Source organism: Adiantum capillus-veneris, chromosome 5, assembly GCF_014529385.1.
Source record: "Adiantum capillus-veneris isolate H3 chromosome 5, ASM1452938v2, whole genome shotgun sequence".
Taxonomy (NCBI): domain Eukaryota; kingdom Viridiplantae; phylum Streptophyta; class Polypodiopsida; order Polypodiales; family Pteridaceae; genus Adiantum; species Adiantum capillus-veneris.
In genome coordinates, this window is record NC_140935.1 from 8,168,823 (window position 1) to 8,188,564 (window position 19,742).

Here is a 19,742-nt window from a genome sequence, read left to right on the forward strand (position 1 = left end):
TTGTAAGAGAATTTTGTAGAAGATGATACGAGTCTTTCATTATTCAAAACCTCTTCACTCGAGTTTATGTAGGACGTGAAACCTAAAAACGAAAATATAGAAGCCCTATCATGGAGCTTGTAGCTTGGTTAAATCATATTAAAGATCTTAGAAGTCTTTTTTAGGGAAAAAATTAATAAAAAAACACGAGACAATATAGAGATGAAGTGTTATATATAAAAGGTGCATCATTTTAGTGGTCAAGCATGAATGATGCATATGCCAAACACTCTTGTATCCACTCCAGTGGCTTCAGCTTATAGGTAGTCACACAGGTTATAAGTTCTACATGCTTATAGGAATAGGATTTCACATATGTCGGGTTTTGCAGGCATTTTTGTGCGATGCATAGTTAGTTAGCATTGTGTTCGCTATCTACTTATGCATGTAGTCGATTGAGATCAGTTTATCCCAATCTTGAGTCTTTGCTATTCATTGTGCTTGAGTTATCACTCAGTGCTTGATTATGAGCACCGTGACTTAACAGAGACACTGCTTTTGTTATCTTTTGGTAGAGTCGTGCGTTGAGCTACTTGTATATGCAAGCATCGGATTGTTGCATTGACTGGTTATGATTATGTAGTGGTTGAGAAGATCTCTCACTTTGGCATCTTTGATATGGTTTATGGTTGAGGTTTTGGTTGAACTTTTGCTCAACTCATAGGGAAGACTCTCTCAGAACTTTTTTAGGATTTCTTGCCATGATTTTGGTTTTATCGCTATAACTTTTGATGCATATGTTGATTTTGGTTCTTCATATTTATCTAGTAAATGTGTGTGGCGTTTTAGAGTTTGCAGAGATCACTCATGAGGGATGGAGGTGTCATTCATGCAGTTACTTGCATTGTTGGCATTGTGGTCACATAGGGTACATTAGGCATTGTTTCTTTCGACATATGAGGCAATAGAGTAGATGTATGCGAGATGCACACGGTTTTGATACATGCTAGAGAGGTGGCTCAATATGCAAGTGATGGTGATGCCACGTTTGTCTCTAATATACCTCGCGTATATGTGTGACAAAAAGACTTTTTTTTTAAAAAGTTATTAAATGAGGATGCATTCTTCTATATCACACCATGTCGTGAGTGATTTAGCACGTTGTATCTAAGGAGGTACAAGACGGTTCCTCTCGATTTGGTTGCAAACATGTCTGAGAGATGAAATGAGTCTCTTTTGTGAATCTCGATATTGTTATGCACAATGTGTATGTAGCTACGGAGTTAGAGCAATCGTGCTCTGACAAGACACAACAGGTTTACCCTCTTAGGAGACGGAGATGCCTCCTACTACAAAGATAAGTCATGTGGAGTTTTACTTATATGCTTCTGTTTTACAGGTTGATATGGTGATGTCAAGACATATGGATCCAGCCCCTATGGATAAGAGGAAGGTGTTTCTCTAGGAGTGAGAGTCAACACATCCATATGTAACTAGTCTTGATAGTGATGATGCATTTGATATATAGTGTTGAGGTGGCTAAGATAGCCGTGGTTGCACAGATTTGGTCAACCTTTGGGAGTCTCATATACGACCTTTTAGTATCGAGACCCGAAATAGCAATTGTAGTGGGAGCGTTTGTAGTTGGGGTTTTCAATCGAATGATGATTGATGCATCGTAGAGCCATGTAGGTCATTACAAGATAGTTGTAGAATATGCATGCACATTTTAGTGGAGATGCTTGCTTTTGCAAATCGCTACAGCCTATACAATTGCATGCATATACTTTGAGAGAGCTAGTGGACGTAGATTGAGAGTCTCTCACCTACCATTGATATTCAACTACGTCCTATAGTGGATCCACTTATTGGCGCTCTCACATTTAAGTGGAAGGTTGGAGTAAAGGTGGTCTGCCTTACCTTAGGCCAGACATAGTGTCTAGTCGCCCACTTACTTTCCTTTTATTCTTCTTCTTGAGAGGTTAGCTCCACCCACACACAGTCTCATCTTCTTCTTCATCTCCCTCACGTGCACGCATCCGTGCACACGCTCTTCTCCCTTGTCCTATCCCTCGCCCTTTGCCCCCTACCTCCTCCCTCTTCTCTCTTCCCCTCACACTCCCCCCCAGTCTCTCCCTTCCGCTCCTTCCTCTCTCTCACGCACATACATCCACACACGCGCTATTTTCCCCTCTCCTCTTTCTTGCCCTCTGTCCTCTTCCTCCTCCCTCTTCTCTCTTTCCCTCACCCTCCCCTCTAGTCTCTCCCTTCCCCTTCTTAGGTTTCAGGTCCTGTGGTGGCCGAGCGCCCGTCCATTTCAATCTTTGGTTATAAAGAGCACTAAGGAGAGTGAGACTATCTTCTCACAAGCTCCACCAAACGCTGTGTTCTTCTCATCTCCTTCCCTTTCTTGCACTCTCCATAGCCAATCTACAAGTGGTATCAGAGCCCAGGAGCATGGCTCCCGAACCTCGACTACCCGGCACGTGAAGTGACCCCGAGCAAGGAAAGCTTTTGGCAAGCTCTGTAGAATTAGAAAGTTGGAGATGAGGGCTTGGAGAACGCAGGTAAACAGGCATTGCCATGCAAATGGGTGTACAAGAAGAAGTATATCACAGATGATCCCGAGTCTAAGTATAAGGCAAATTTGGTTGCTAAAGGTTTCAAGCAAACCAAAGGCGTGGATTTTGATGAAATCTTTTCTCCAGTGGTCAAGATGACTACATTGCCTCTTGTGCTTGGTCTAGTAGCCATCGAGGACATGGAATTGGTCCACATGGATGTGAAGACTGCGTTTCTTCATGGGGATCTTGAAGAGGACATTTACATGAAACAACCAGAAGGTTTTGCAATAAAGCCTGGGAAGCCAACACGGACAGAACTGGTGTGTAGACTCAAGAAAGATTTGTATGGATTAAAGCAAGGCTCAAGGCAATAGTACATCAAGCTTGATAAGTACATTTAGTCCCAAAGTTACGTATAGAGGATCACTACTTGTACACAAAGAGGTTTAACGATGGTTCACTTATCATTCTGATTTTGTATGTGGATGCTATGCTCATAGCTGGGAAGTCAAAAGATGAGATTGCACTTCTCAGGATGCCTTAAGCAAGCAGTTTGCTATGAAAGATTTGGGTGATGCACATCACTTCCTTGGTATGTGAATCAAGAGGAATCGTCAATGTGGTATACTTGAACTTTCACAGGAAGAGTATATTTATAGGTCTTGAAACGTTTTAATATGCAAGGGGGGATGGCATTGAGTAACCCAATGGCAGCATATGAAAAAGTTAGCACGCATGATTGTCCCAAATCGGATGTTGAAAAGCCAGAGATGGCAATGGTGCCATATTCTTCGGTAGTTGGCAGTCTTATGTTTGTCATGGTTAGCACACGGCCAGACACTGCATATGCAGTGGGAGTGGTTAGCAGATTTATGGCAAATTTAGGCAGAAAGCATTGGGAAGCAGTGAAGCACATCTTGAGATACATCAAGGGCTCAGCTAGCAAGTTCTTACGCTTTGGGAAAAGTGATGCATCCATAATTCGATACACTGATTCGGACTATGCAGGTTGTGTGGACACTAGGCGATCCACATTTGGTTATGTTTTCATGTTCATCGCTGAAGCGCAATTTCTTGGAGATCATGTATCCAGAATGCATTTCGTCTTTCACCACTGAAGCAAAGTATGTTGCAGTTTCTAGTTCCAGTAAGGAAATTGTGTGGTTATCTCGTCTAGTGGAAAACCTTGGTATACACTAGACTCCAATGCTACATTGAGACAGTCAGAGTGCAATTGCATTAGCAAAGAACCCCGTGTTTCACTCCAAGTCGAAACACATAGAGGTCAAGTATCATGTGGTACGGGATATTTTGGCTAGCAAACGCATTGAGTTAGTCGAAGTTCACACGCATGAAAACCCAGTGGATGCTCTAACTAACAGCTTAGCCTCAGAGCCGTTTGCACTTTGCATAGAGATGATGGGCGTAGGGTGAAGCTCTGGTCATGCTTCACATTTGTACAATTGTACATAATAGCCCCTATATTCTTTAGCCACTTGAGCCACATTGGCCTTCAGGTGGGAGATTATTAGGTTTCATGCTCCGTGGCTGTGCGCCCGCCCATTTCATTCTTTGGTTATAATGAGAAATAAGGAGAGTGAGACTATCTTCTCACAAGCTCCACACACTGTGTCTTCTCATCTCCTTTCCTCTCTTGCACTCTCCATAGCCAATCTACACCCCTCCATCCTTGATCTCTTCTCACCCACTCTCCCCTCCCTCTCCGTCTCTCTCTCTCTCTCTCTCTCTCTCTCTCCGCCTATGACCAAGTTCCATTAGACTACAATTAACCCCTCCCATTCCACGTGGCATTGCCACATGTAGTATAACAATACCACAGTCTAGATGGCAGGAGGAATCGGAAGAGAGAGCAATGAGAGAGAGAGAGAGAGAGAGAGAGAGAGAGAGAGAGAGAGAGGAGCATTAGGATGAGGGACCATCCTCCGAGCAAGACAACTTTGATTGGCACACATTTTTAGAATCGAGGCAAAGTGCCTCTATTAGGAAGTTGAGCCACAACGATTCCAGTCAATAGCATATCGAGCATTATGCACGCGATCAAACACTACAATGGGACTAGGGAGCATATGCTAAGCTATTACACACTTGTCCATGTTTTTTTAATTTGACGTTTTGTTCCAAACATTACTTAGGGCCTTTCATTTTAAAATGTAGTGTATACGCACTTTGATGTAGACATGGTTTATACTCTATTTCTAGCATCGTTCCTTTTCACCTTGTTGTATAGGTAAACATTACCTATTTGCATTACACACTTGGTTATCTGATGAGCACTATAGTATAAGTGTTTAATCTATGTTTTCATGCCTAACACAAGTGTGCAAAGTCATTTGAATTTTTTCTTAATTTGAAGGATTCTATGAGATATCTATCATTTTTTAGGGTCACTAACCTATTCCAAGCGCATGGATCTAGACCTTCGGCTTGGGGGTGTGCACCTACTGTGCACAGATTTCCTAGCACATCGCAAAGTTGTCGTAAGTGATGTACCCACATCCTCTACAAATCTCAATGAGAGTGTGTTCACTTTAGTAGTGAAGTTTCTTTTGCTCAATTGCATTTTCTATAGTAGCATGTTTGTGTGGATCATTTGGTTGCTGTCACAATGGAGTCATGTCACTTTTGACATTTTCACACGATTTTTCTATGCATACCTAGCTGAACATATGCCATTGTTGGTGATTGCATTGATGTGGTAAATATTCAACCTTACTTGTGCTCCATTTGGTCTGTATACTATGTGCCGATTAATATGGCCTCATGATGTTTTGTTTTTTTTTGTTAGGTGTTGACACTAGTAATCGACATGTAGTATGTTTGCTTGACGTACTACAAAAGAATACACATCGCAAATATTTCTCATCCATTGAATGTGCATGTGCTTGTTTTGTAGCTACTAGGGACGTTCATGAGAGTAGGTGACATTGTCCTAGATTGTGTAGCTAGTTGTAGTGGCCTAGCACTACAGAAAGGCATTGCATCAACATCAAGCTCGACTTCGCAGTGTTTCAAACATTTATTGAGCCTCGACTATGCTTGCCTAGTGATTTGGGTGTGACACTATGCTTTGACGATGAGGCACGTCCCATTAATGTGGACAACGGGTGGACATAACCCGCCTCTTTGTCACAGGTCCATTTATGACCCCTGTTACCTTGCTTGCTAAGCCTTCCACCGAGCACACATGGATCTTTAGGGGTACCATGGTTAGTTTACCACCCACCACAACTGCCACATGGCACAATCATGGGTTCACCTCCATTGATGGTACAAGTCTTCCCTTTGTATACACATCATCCACCATTACAAAGGCTAGTTTTTCCCTTGGGCACGAAGGGTCCACCACGGCTTTCGCCCCATTTTCCATAGCCATAGCCTCAGTCATGATGCACTTGCTACTATTCATGAATTTAGCATGCAACCAAACTCCTTTGTTCCTTTCTACTTGTGTGGTTTGGACGACGTAGGCTTCCTCCTCATCCTCTAGGGGGCACCTATTGTAACATTTAATAGGTAATTACTTATGTGTAGCGGAAACTACATAGACATAGTGAGCATTTCATTAAGAGAGATTCCTAATGAGCATAGCAAGAGTGCTTGGTTTGAGAGAGAGAGAGAGAGAGAGAGAGAGAGAGAGAGAGAGAGAGAGAGAGAGAGAGAGCAACAAAAGCATAACACCTAGTTAGAATTAGGCATGAACAATACTTTAAGAGAGAGAGAGATTAACACTTGACAACAATTGAGGACCGGATGTACATGGAGCCGATCCCCCCTCCAATAGGCTTTGTATTATAGGTTTCCCCCTCAAGGGAGACATTTTACAATACAATTCTTTGTGTTCCTTCAATAATATGCTAGTGCAATGAAGATGGAAGCTTCAAGCACTAAGCTAACACTTTTAACACACAACATCAATTCCTCGTTGGTCTCAGACCCAAGACCTCACACACCTTTGAAGATGGTGAGAGCTAGCGGGGTATGAGAGTAGATCTAGAAGAAAAAGAAGTAGTCTTACGAGAAAGAAGTATTTCTCCTCACATGATCACTCATAATAGCTTAGCATAGCTTAGTAATTAGCATGGTAGAGGAGATGAGCATGCATTGGAGCTTGTCTCTTGGTTGGATTTGCATCACAAGCCAAGAGTTTGTTGGTGTAGGCCTCCCTTCTCACAAGCTTGAGTAGATGAAGAGCTTTCCATTAAAGCTTGAGAAGGAGATAGACTTTCTTTACTTCACACATGAGCTTGTGTGAATGTGTGTGGAATAATGCCTTTACAAATCAGCCCCCTCTCTCATCTTGGTCGACCCCTATTGCAATTTACTCATGTTGGCTCCCTATTGGCCCTTGAAAAGCCTAGCCAATAGCATTTGAGCAATATTTTTTTACTATTGTTGGCTTCCTATTGGCCCATGAATAGTTTAGCCCAATAGCCTTTGAGAGGCCCAGTCAAGAGTCAAGTGTCCATCCTTTTCCCCTTTTGTAAAAGCTCAAATAATAAATTTAATTATTTGAATTCTTATTGGACCGTTTAGTCTTCTTGCCAATAGGAATTAAGCAAATTTATAGGCTGCTTAATTCTCATTGGACCTTTTGATTGTCCGTCTTTTAGGGAGACTAATTCTTATTGGTTGTTTTTTTAAACCTTTTTTAAAATAAGAAATGAAGTTTAAACTAGCTCAACCCTCATTGGTCGACCTCTATGTCCATCCAATAGGATTCATGCAAGAATTGGGGGTTTTCTTGCATGCCTGACATGTGTCCTATTTGCTTTGTGGAAAGGGTAAACTGATGAGTGTGTGTCTGTGTGTGTATACTCTGTCTCATCCCCAGTCATATGTCATCTTCCCAGCTTGCCCCCTCCTTTGTCCTTTTGCTGGTTGTCATTTTGTTGACTACTAGAGTTAACACTTTTAGTCATGAAGCCAAGTTTCCATGGCCTATGACCTTTAGAGTTAAAAAGTTGGAATTTTGCCCAATGGAAGTCCTAATGAAGTTAAAACCTAGAGGTCTTTTAATCTCCATTGATGTACTTTGCTCTTTAGCACACCATCCCCATCTGGATCCCCAATTCCCCTCTTTTGGATCCCTGTTGAGACCGGTATGGTAGCCTTTCCAATATCCAGCCTTTGCTCCCCCTGGTTTTTCCTATATTAAATGATTAGTTTAATATGAGAAAATCGTTTGAAAAAGTAGATATTAGGTTTTTATGACATTACCTCTCTCTTGATATCATAGTCGTCCTCGACTATGAGGTAGAGAAGATAAAGCCTAATCATTAGTCCGGTTGCTAGCGGGTAGAGGATCCCTATTTTACCCTAGTACGACATCGTTCCAGAATGGATGACTAATCCATTTGGTGCTTGAGAGACTTAGTTGCCGCAAGCATGTCTGCTCATTAGTCCGTATCAATCTTCCATAGTAGAGTGACAAGCTCTACTTGGTGTATGGGAGACGTTGTCGCCACAAACATGATCCTAAGCATGCATACTTCTTAACATTTGTGTTCAATAAAGAAAAAGAGAGTCTTATAAGACAAAAACATTGATCATTTAAAACTTATTTACATTTTCTTACTCTAGGGAATCATTGTAAGCATTGACAAGGTTTAGGTTATCCTTTAATTGTATGCCTTGCATCCATCTAGCATCTTCAAAAGGATAATTCTTAAACTTATTAAGATACCGGCGGATAATCTTACCGCCTCTCAATACCTTGTCTTCGTGTCGGAGATTGGATTCGGGCTGCGGTACCTCTTCTTGTTCTTCAATCTCCGGTGGGTCTTCTATGGTTGCTTTGTGGGGTGGCTCTCCTTGGTAAGACTTTAATAGGATCACATGGAAAGAATTGTGTACGAGCCAGTGGTTGGGAAACTTGAGCTGATAAGCCGTCTCATTGATTGGCTTAAGAATCTGAAAGGGGCCATAGTACCTTTTCACTAGTTTAGCATAGTACTTTTGGTGTCCCGTAGGATTCTTGCTCGTTGTGTGCCTTAACCGGGCCGCTCAAGGGGTCGTGGTGTGCTTTACAACTCAGTGTTCTGTTACCCGAAGCTCTGTTGGTCCTCAAAAGGTATTCTCTCGATCTCGTACAACACATCTGTCATCCTCAAAAATGACCCGAAGACCATTTTGTGCAAGAGAGGATACAGACAACAAATTCTTCTTGATCCCTGGAACATATAAGACATCTGGCAAGCATAAATCTGAACCATCTGAGATGGTAATCAAAATCTTACCAACGCATTTGATTGGATAAGAAGCATTATTTGCACATGTCACCTTCTTTCCTTCTGGAGCTGCATCCAATGAACAAAACAAATCCTTCCTTGAAGTAATATGCTTGGATGCACCACTATCAAAGTACCAAATCAGTTGTGTCTTGTCAACACTGTAAGCAAAAGAATCTGAACATACTACGAAAGCATAAGAATCCTGCACAAAGTTTGCAGACTCTTCTTTAGTTGTAGAAGAATCACCCGAAGCTGAAACAACCAAACTTGACTCTTTCTTCTTTTCTTTAGCAATTCGCTTTTTACACTCACTAATGTAGTGACCAGGTTTCTTGCAGTAGTGACATTTACCTTTCTTCTTGGACTTGTCGGAATCACCTTTAGACTTCTCTGAAGACTGTCCTGCACCAGACTTGGAGTGATGAGCACTCTCTTTACCCTTGTTTTTGTTATGTACAACAAGAGCATGATCCATACCATCCACTTGTAAAGACTTGTTCTTACGTGATTGATCCTCCTGCAATAGCAAAGTCACTAACTCTTTAAAATGAAGAGGCTCAGGATTAGCTCGCAAAGACAGAGTCAAAGAAGTCTGAAAAGTCAAATAAGATGGTGGTAGTGAATTGAGTGTTTTGGAAACCAAGTCCTTCTCTGGAATCACTTCATCAATGCTAAGAAATTGCTCTTTAAGATCCCTGATTTTTGTAAGATGCTCGACAATATCGTCACCTTCGTCCATCTGTATTTTGTCAAGTTGTTTCTTCAAAAACTCTTTTTTGGCAGCGTTTCTTCCTCCAAACATAGCTTGCAGAGTGTTCCAAGCATCCTCAGAAGTTCTGCAAGATCTGATATGTGGTGTGATTGTCCTCTTTATGGTTAAGGCAATCACAACCATAGCTTGTGCATCTTTAGTATCCCATCTCTTTTGCTCTGAAGTGACTTGTGAGGGTCCTGCACCAACAGCTGCACCACGACCAGGTGTGGTAGGTGCAATGCTACCTGGACGAAATTCATCTCCAGATACATAATCCCACAATCCTTTACCAACCAAAACATTTTTGGCCATAAAAGACCAAAGAGAATAGTTGGTACCATCCAATTTGTCTTCGGATGTAAACGCACCAAAAATCTCTTTCTCAGTAGATTGAGCCATACTGTGGATGCACACAAGAGAGCAAAAGAACCTCCAAGAGATTCACAAATCTCCTCTCCAATGCAAGCAAAACTCTACACAAAATCTCAGCACAAAGCTAAGACAAGCTGCTTCCCAAAAGAGTTGTTTACCTGAAGAAAATTTGTCAAAAAGCACACCCTCTTGATCTAAACGCCTCCGAAAAGTAACTTCTGCTACGCTGCTCAAAACAAAATTTTGAGGGCTCGAACGGCTTCAAAAGGGGGGTAAAACCCCAGGTCGCCTACTCAGAATACTCCCGGAACGTTGAGGATGCTCCCACGAGCAAATTTTTTGAAAACTGCCTAAAAACTGCGATTGCGCGTGCGGACGCGAAAACGCAAGTAGAGGCTCTAGAAATCACCTTGCTCTGATACCAATTGTTGAAGATGATGAAACAGGAAATAGAAGGAAGACAACAACTCAGAGTAGGAAGAAGATGGAGAAGGAGAAGACACAGAGCTTGTGTACGAGATCTCTGTAGTCTCTCTCTCTCTGTATTAGAATAATAGAGTATATACAAACTCAGAGCTACAAAGCTTATAAGAAACCCTAAGAGATAAGGTGTCCTTTCACACCAGATGTCCAGGGGGAAATACCCAGGAGGAGAAAAGTGCCCCTGGTGAAGCGCGTATACACACTAACACTACTACATGTCTACAGTGCATCCTAGGTTTATATTGCCTTCCATAGTTCCAGCATGCATGACCAAAAATTCTTGAGCTACAACCCCATTGTCATAACTGAGAGAAGTGTGACAAGTTCCAAAAACTGTAGTTTTTTTCTTGTTGATACCCTTGACTTGGATAGTACTCTCAGCTAGAGATGGCTTTCCTAACTGACATCACACTCCATATGATAGCAGATTATATTTAGCATTCACATCCAATAAGGTGTTATATAATACTTTCCCATAGGTGCTATTTAGCTCAATAGGGTATCGTAGAGGTGTGTCAGAGTCCAACCAATCATCCTTTGTTTCAACGTGAAATGCATGTGTAACTCCAAGGTTAGCCTCTCGTTGGCATCTTATACATTGTTGTCGCTCCTTAGCCTCAGCTTGAGCTTGTAAATTTTTCAATTCTGCTTGTGCCTTAGCTGCCTTTTTTTGATGGATGGCACATAGCTCCTCTTGGCTTTAAGGATCATAGTATCTTTTAAATTTACTCTCATTGAGGAATCCAATGGTTTCAACTCCGTCAAGAGTTTCCACACGAATGGTACCTTGTGGGGTGATTTTGCATACTCTATATGGTCCTTTTCCCGTATATTTCAACTTTTTCTTCTTGTTACGCACTCCATACATAAGGACTTTATCTCCCACCTCGATATCCTTGTTCTTTAAATGACAGTCGGACCACTTTCTCCTATCTTTCTCCACAAGTGCATTTTGCACAGCCAATTGCCTTTCTTTGTCTAACCTCTCAAGGATATATAAACGCTCAACTAAAGGGTTACCATCCCAACTTTATCATCCTAACCTTCTTGTGAAGCTACCCGCAGACTAGGAATCATAAACTCCCATGGCATAACTTCTTCTTGGCCATATACCATTTTGAATGGTGTACATTTTTAATAGTCACTTTGTAAGCGGTACGATAAGCCCATAGAGCCGATGTCAGCTTCAAATCCCAATCTGTGCAATGAGCTTCCACTATTTTGGTCAAGATAGAAATTAAGGTATTGTTAGTGCTCTCAACTTGGCCATTTGCTTGCGGATAATAAGGCGTGGACTTATTGTGGGCTATCATGAAGTTTGTCGTGAGTTCCTTTATCACCCCATTTATAAAATGAGTACCATTGTCACTCACAATCTCAAAGGGACAACCAAATCGCGTAATAATGTTCTCAAAGAGAAACTTAGCAGTTGATCTTGCATCAGCCTTGCACATCACCTTGGCTTCTTCCCACTTCGTGAGATAGTCGATGGCAACAATAATATATCGAGATTGAGTGTTACGAGTTTCTAGACTAATCGAGCCTACAAAGTCTAAACCTCACTTTTCAAATGGTTGAATCACTTTGATAGGATGTAAGGGCATCTTATCCTTTCGTTGTGTGATCTTGTAACGTTGGCATTCATCACACTCTTTTGCAAAAAGTGATGCATCCTTGAATAAGGTAGGCCACCAAATACCCTGATTGCAACACCTTTCTAGAAGTTAGTTCTCCTGAGAAATGTCCTCCGGCTATACTTATGTGGGCTTCTTGCAGTATGTACAAATACTCATCCTCACGAGCACAACGTCTAAGAATATCGCCCTTCCCTAGCTTGTAGAGAGTTCCTGCAATTAGAGAATAAGGTTCACATTCTTTTAATAGTTTTTGAGCTATATCTTTCTGAAGCTCTCACTTCATTCATGCATGGTCTCTACTAGGAATAGGGAAATATCGGACAATTAAATCATCAATTGCAGTAGGGGCTTCACCATTGGGTATGCGAGACAAATGATCCACCATGACGTGTCTTTTACCGGGTCTCACCACAACGGTAAAATTAAACTCAAGAAGAATTAACAACCATCATGTAACTCTTCCCGTGGAACAAGGTTTATTTACTAGATATAACAATACTTGATGATCAACATAGAAAACAAACTTGTTGGCAAGAAGGTAGTAGAGAAATTTCTTTACTGTATAAATCATAGCTAAACCTTTCCACTCTGTAGTGGTGTAGTTCCTCTCATCATCATTCAATTGACGATTTGCAAATCTAATGGGGTAGTCCAATTTATGTTCTCCTGGTTAAGATAGAAGACACCCAATAGCAAAGTTCGATGCATCAATATGTACATTGAAAATTCCATTCCGATTGGGCACTCTAGAATGGGAGCACTTGTCAAGGCCTTTTTTAATAACGCATACGCATTGTCACACTCCGCAGTCCAGTGGAACTCAATAAGGTAATAACCAACATGGCCCATGAACCTTTGAACCCCCTTATAGGTTGTAGGTGGTGGCAAATTGGAAATGGCTTTAATTTTGCTCTCATCTATGGAAATTCCATTTTTGGACACTACATGCCCTAAAATGACTCCATGTTTAAGCCAAAATTGGCATTTGAAAGGGTTTAAGGAAATGCGATACAATCTATACTTCTCAAACACTTTTCATAGACATGATAGATGTTCTTTTCAAGAGAAATAAACACAAAGGTCATCTAAGAAAATGTCGCAAAACTCCCTCAAATATTCTCTAGAAGCAGTGTTTATTAATTTTTGGAAGGTAGAAGGGGCATTGGTTAAGCCAAAAGCCATAATACGAAATGCGAACACTCCAAATTCGGTTATAAAATCGGTTTTATCTTGGTCCTCTAGTGCAATTGTGATTTGATTATAACCACAGTACCCATCTAAAAAGCTATAAGCTTCCTTCCCTGCAACTCTTTCAAGCACATGTTTCGAATATGGCAAGGGATAATGGTCTCTCCTAGTGGCGGCATTCACCTTCTTGAGATCCACGCACACTCTGAGTTTCCCATTATTTTTTCGCACAATAACTATTGGAGACACCCATTCTAAGTAAGCCCCTTTTTGACATAGGCTGTTGCAGCAACCTTAACCTGTATAGGCAGTTAGGTGCCCGCTTTTCGGCATCTTCTTGACTTAGCTAACACCTAACTTAACCTGGAACTGTTTTCTAACCTTAAACTATTTTCTCACTCACAAAATTCTCTAAGGCACCCTACTCCAGCAAGTTAAGCTCTATTGTCTCAGCGTGAATCTTGATGGTGGATCCGTTAGATTGTTTGATTTTTACCAAGGCAGCATGGAGGGGTTTGTGTAGGCAACACCCTTCACACTTTTGCACTTAGTGTTTGCCTCTTGGCCTAACTCTCTTCTTTGACAACACTTTGTACACCTTTCTAACAGGAATTTGGACTCAAACTCAAACCCTTGCCATGGATAACCATGGGGCCCCACAAATAACACCCACAACCCCTGCTTTGGATACGACTTGAACCGTCTTAGCGTCACCACCTCTCCCCGGCTTTGTCTCGGACACCACCGTCCTCTTGGCAGAATCCTCGTCAACACTTGTGCCTCCGACGCACTCACCCACTAGTAACATGACCTCGCTACCCAAAAATCCACATGCTTTGGATCATTACGAGCACATCATGGAGGAGTTGAAAAAGCTCCCCGATCGACTTCTCTTCAGTCCTGGCCAAAAATGGCCTGGACCACAACCGTTTGAATGCGACTTTGTCCTCCACCCTTGCCATTCACTGGGTTGTCGAAAACCAATGGATAACCGCAAGAAGGATTCTACATCAACCTACCCCCCCACCAATTCAGCAACACTACCACAACTCAAGAAGCCTGTCGATTTCGAGGTGATTATCTCCAATTCCATTTTAGAATTCAAGAAATTACATGGCAAGTTAGAAAGAGCTCAAGGTTTCCTTGCACACCTCAATGAGTTACTCTGTAACCAAAAAGCTCCCAAAAGCCTTTGTATCAAACCTCCAAAGCTTACCATTCATGATTCCCAAGCCCAACCTCTTCTCAATGCCAAGCTCGCTTCACTTACCGTACAATTTCACTTTAATTCCATGCAAGCTCTTATCCAAGCACATACTCTACTCATAAAAAACCTCCAATCTTATTTAGATGGTTACCACTCTCTTGTTGAGGAGCGCCTCAATGATCTCAACAATAGGCCGCTCTTGATTTCCATCCCCCTATTGTCAAAACATGATTGGAGTCTCAAGCTTAAAGAATGGAAATCCTCCTCGCTCAACCTTTTTCTCTTCAAAATCCAAACTTACATCTTGAATGCCCATCTTACTGCTACCAAGGAGGAAGATGCCATACATGCATGTAAAAGATCTTAATGCCCATCTTACATCTTGAATGCCCATCTTACTGCTACCAAGGAGGAAGATGCCATACATGCATGTAAAAGATCTATCAATGCTTTGGAAGAAGAATCCATTTCTCTTCCTAAAGAACAAAATATAAAAGAGCTTGTGGAGCAAGTGGTGACAAAGCACTTAAGTTCAAGTCACACTAAACCACACTTTCCCTCCCCCTCTTTGCCAAGTGAGCCCTATCCCCCTCCCAAAAAACCCTTCCTATCCCTACAAAAAACCTTCTACCCCCTCCGAAAAAACCCTTCCAATACCCTAGACCCTCTACCTACCCCCCACCCTTCGCCTTCAAAACATCAATCCAATCCCCTAGACCTTCTACCTACCCCCACCCCTTGCCTTCAAAACATCAGTCCATAGCTTGTAAACCATCTCAATTCTCAGCCATTAAACGATCGTTATAATATCCCCACAAAGATTCTCCTCCTTACAAGAAAAAACTTAACTACGCCCACCACCTCAACACACCTATCAATCCTTTCTACCCTCTTAAACCTCTTAGCCCCCAACACCCTACCATTTCCCGCCCCTTTTTATTGTCTTTTCCCTCCTCCTCCCACAAGAAAGCCTCATTTCAAAATCACAGCCCCCACTACAATTCAAAGCACTCGGGAAAAGTGAGAGGGAAGAGGGACTAGGTCTACAACACCCCACTACATGGGTGCATCCTTCCTTCTCCAAGCCCCCCCCTCGTCCCTTATCTTTGGATCTTCAACACCGCCTCTACAAGACCTTTTGGCAAAGAATACCTTGAGCTCCCAACCTACAAAGGACGGGTGAGAAGAAAGTATTGGCTACCCCTTACAAACCCTCATGGCTACAAGGTTCTTCTCTTTGGTAAGCTTAAAGCCTTCTCATTAGATAATGGGGTTTTTGATCTTAAAGTGCACAAATTTATGCCTAAGATACTCTCTCTCCCGGAAAAGCGGTGCCTAGCTTTAGGTTTAAAATACATCCCCCCTCCTAACCCTTCACCCTCTTCACTTCTTAATGCACATGGCGTCATGGAAAGAATTCTCAACCTAAGGCTTGTTTTCAAGAAGCATCCAAACCCACCACCTTCCCCTTTCAAGATACCAAATCCCCTTTAGAAACCGCCCTTGGAAAACCCTGATCTCAATCTAACCTTACACAATAACCTTCATAACCTTAGCAGCCTTTTCTACTCTAATTTCTTTCCACCTTCAAAGCGTTCCCGTTTTTTCTCACAAGCCTTATGTAGCCTTAAATTGGACCCTTCAATTGTCATAAAACCCGTGGACAAGAACTTAGGCTTGGCCATCTTACCTTTGGATTGGTATGAAAGTAATGCCCTCACCCACTCAATGATACCTCCACTTATGAGCCTTGCTCTACCATCCCCTTTCCCTTTATTGCCTCCCTCCTCTCCTCCCTTTCCATCCAATTTTTGATGTTACCAGCATTAGATCGTAACTTCATCCTCTCGCCCCTTGACAAGCAGCTTAAACCTTGCCCCATCTACTTCATCCCAAAACTCCACAAACCCTCCCTTGTCACACGACCTATTTGCTCCTACAAAGGCTATATTTTTGAAAAAGCCTCCATATAGCTTCACTTAGAACTTTTTCCTATCCTCCTCACCTATAAGCAAAATCTTAAAAAATCTATCACCCTCATCCACGACCTTAACAATCTCACCCTCCCACCCAATACCCTCCTCTTCACTTTTGATGTTGAAGCCCTTTATCCCAGTATCCCAATCAACCAAGGACTCTTAGCCCTCAAAGCCTCCATAGCTACCCATTTTGACCCTCCTAAAACTCGTTTTATCCTCTCTCTTGCGGCTCTCATCTTATCGCACCAATACATTACCTTCAAAGGAAATTTTTGGAAGCAAGTCAAGGGCATGGCTACGGGTTCCAATTTTGCCGTAGTGTATGCATGCCTTTTTCTATGCCATTTAGAAGCCTCTTCCTCTCTTTTGCACAATCCCAACCTTCTTTACTTCAAGCGCTATGTAGATGATGCCTTTGGACTATGGGTTGGCTCTCAGACTTCCCTCGCCTCTCTTTTGAATGATTATGGGAAACCACTTCAAGAACACATTAGAATCTCGAGACACATCTCTCCCAACCACGCCACTATCCTCAACATAGAATTTTATAAAGGTACCAAGTTTGCCTCCTCAAGCCTCTTGGACTCCCATTGCCACCAAAAACCCTTAAACGCTTATAACTACATCCCTTGGATCTCTTGGCACCCTACACATCAAAAAGTGGCTTTCATCATTAATGAACTCAAAAGATATATCATTAAGAGAGCTCCTTGGATGGTTTCCTCATTATCCGCAGCCTTTTCTACAAACGCTTTAGGGCAAAAGGCTACCCACAAGGGTTTCTGCATAATGTGTTCAACAAAGTCACCTATCAGAACCGTACCTCCCTCATGGAACCATCACTATGATTTAAGAAAACACCCCCCATAACCTTCAAGCTTCCTTTTATGCCTTCCACAAGAAGGCTATCACCCTCTCTCTGTATCAGTAACCCTATTTCTTGGGCATGCTAGTGCAACCCCACACTCTCACACCTACCTAGACCCACCATTTGTTGGACCTTGGGACCCAGCATCCGTAAACTTCTTGTGCATACCTTACACCACCCCAACGAACACCCTAACCTATGATGTAGCGGCTCTCTATGATGGTTTGCTCATAGGGGCAGTAGTGGTTGGTACCTATCTTCCACTCTATCCCTTAACTTCTTCCCACCTAATTTTGCCTTTCTCCATCAAACCCGCACAATTTCCCCCCCTAGTATAGCTCTCTATACTCCCCAAATTCTTGGCATACCTCCATTAACTCATATCCAATGATCCCCTGCCTTCTTCCCTCTACATATCTTGCAAGAGCCTTGCTTACCAAATACATCTTTTGTTTACTTGCTCAAATGTTAACAAATCCCCCCCCCCCCCCCCCCCCCCCCCCCCCCCCCACACACACACACACACACAATGTTTTGGCATCAGATCACACCCTCACCATCCTCTTCAAAGAACTTAACTCTATTATGTACAACTTGTCTACCTCTGACCAATAAAAAAAGCACCACCCCTTCTACCCTAACTCTTTCCCGATGTACTTGAGTACATTACCATTAACTTCCTTCCCCCCCCCCAAAAAAAAACATCCCACCTTAAATTGCCCCTCTATAAAACCTCGCTCACCCCCTCCATTTGTATCTCTAAACGCACACCACTGATGAGCTCATTATGAGCGAAACGTGTTTGATGTCCCACCCTTTTTTACCTTAATCACCCCTTAACCTCGTCGCGTATCCCTATCTACTTTAAGAGTGTTCAATGTCCCACCGTTTTTTGTCTCCCTGTACTTGGAGTCATTTCACACGCTTTCTTACGTTTTTATCTTGCAAATTGGAAATGGATTTAATATTGCTTTCATCTGTGCAAATTCCATTTTTGGACACTACATGCCCTAAAATGACTCCATGTTTAACCCAAAATTGGCATTTGCAAGGGTTTAAGGAGATGCGATACAATCTGCACTTCTCAAACACTTTTCGTAAACATGATATGTTCTTTTCAAGAGGAATAAACACAAAGGTCAGCTAAGAAAACTTCACAAAAATCCCTTAAATATTCTCTAGAAGTAGTGTTTATTAATGTTTGGAAGGTAGAAGGGGCATTGGTTAAGCCAAAAGCCATAACACAAAATGCGAACACTCCAAATTCGGTTATAAAATCCGTTTTAGCTTGGTCCTCTAGTGCAATTATGGTTTGATTATAACTAGAGTACCTATCTAAAAAGCTATAAGCCTCCTTCCCTGCAACTCTTTCAAGCACCTGTTTCAAATATGGCAAGGGGTAATGGTCTCTCCTAGTGGCGGAATTGACCTTCTTGAGATCCACACACACTTTGAGTTTCCCATTATTTTTTGGCATAATAACTATTGGAGACACCCATTCTGAGTGCTCAATAGGGTATATGAATCCGCACTTGACGAGCTTTTCAATCTCTTCTCGATAATTTTTGCATACATAGGATTCATTGGGTAGGGTCGTTGTTGGACCAATTTAGCCATGCTATTCATGGGAATTGTGTGTTGTACCACGAAGGGTGGAACACCTTTCATATCATGATATATCCAAGAAAATATATCCTTGAATTCCTTGAGAAGCTCCTTAAATACATATTCCTCAGTCTCTGTCAGATCGTGGGCAATGAAAACACGTTTGGACTCCTCACTGGGTCTACTAACTCTATTTCATTAACTATCACTGGACCATCATAGACTCCATTACTTCCATTGATAGGTGTTCTCTGGGCCTTTGTATACACAATCTTACGCTCCTCCGTGGTGTAGGATTTGAAATGCTCGTGTGCAAGGTGTAAGTCCGTGGGATCTTGTTGTTTGGTGGAGTGTGATTTTTGTTTCGCTTCCTTTTGTTGTTGAGCTAGCTCTTGATTTTGTCATCTCCTTACAATACGGCTCAACTTTGACTTCTCTGTAGCTTCTATGTGTGCGATGTCAATGGGTTGTGGACTACACCACATGACGCTTTGAAGGTATTCACCCCAGTTATCTACCAACTTTCGATAAGCATCACATGCCCTTATATAATTAAGCCATTTTGCAGTAGATTTGTTTTCATTTATCGTAGCACGCACATTTGCTCAATATCTTCGCCTCTTATGTCTCTTACTCTTCTTGTCTAATTTTTTATTACAACCGATCTCTACTGAAGAGTCACTACTAGAGCAATCGCTACTCGTGTCTTCTCCTCTCTCAAATAGATTGTCATCTAGGGTACCACCAGGCCCTGAATGGTTTGTCCCCGCATTTGCACCAAGATTTAACTCAGATTCTTTGTCCTCAGGGTCGATTTCAATTGATGATTATGACTCCAAATCGTGTGGGATATAG

General features: G+C 42.0%; 1 pseudogene; it reads left to right on the forward strand.

Annotated features, from left to right (window-relative positions):
* The first annotated feature begins 13,866 nt into the window (after positions 1-13,866).
* LOC147456847 (uncharacterized) lies at positions 13,867-14,802 on the forward strand (annotated as a pseudogene).
* The last annotated feature ends 4,940 nt before the right edge of the window (positions 14,803-19,742 follow it).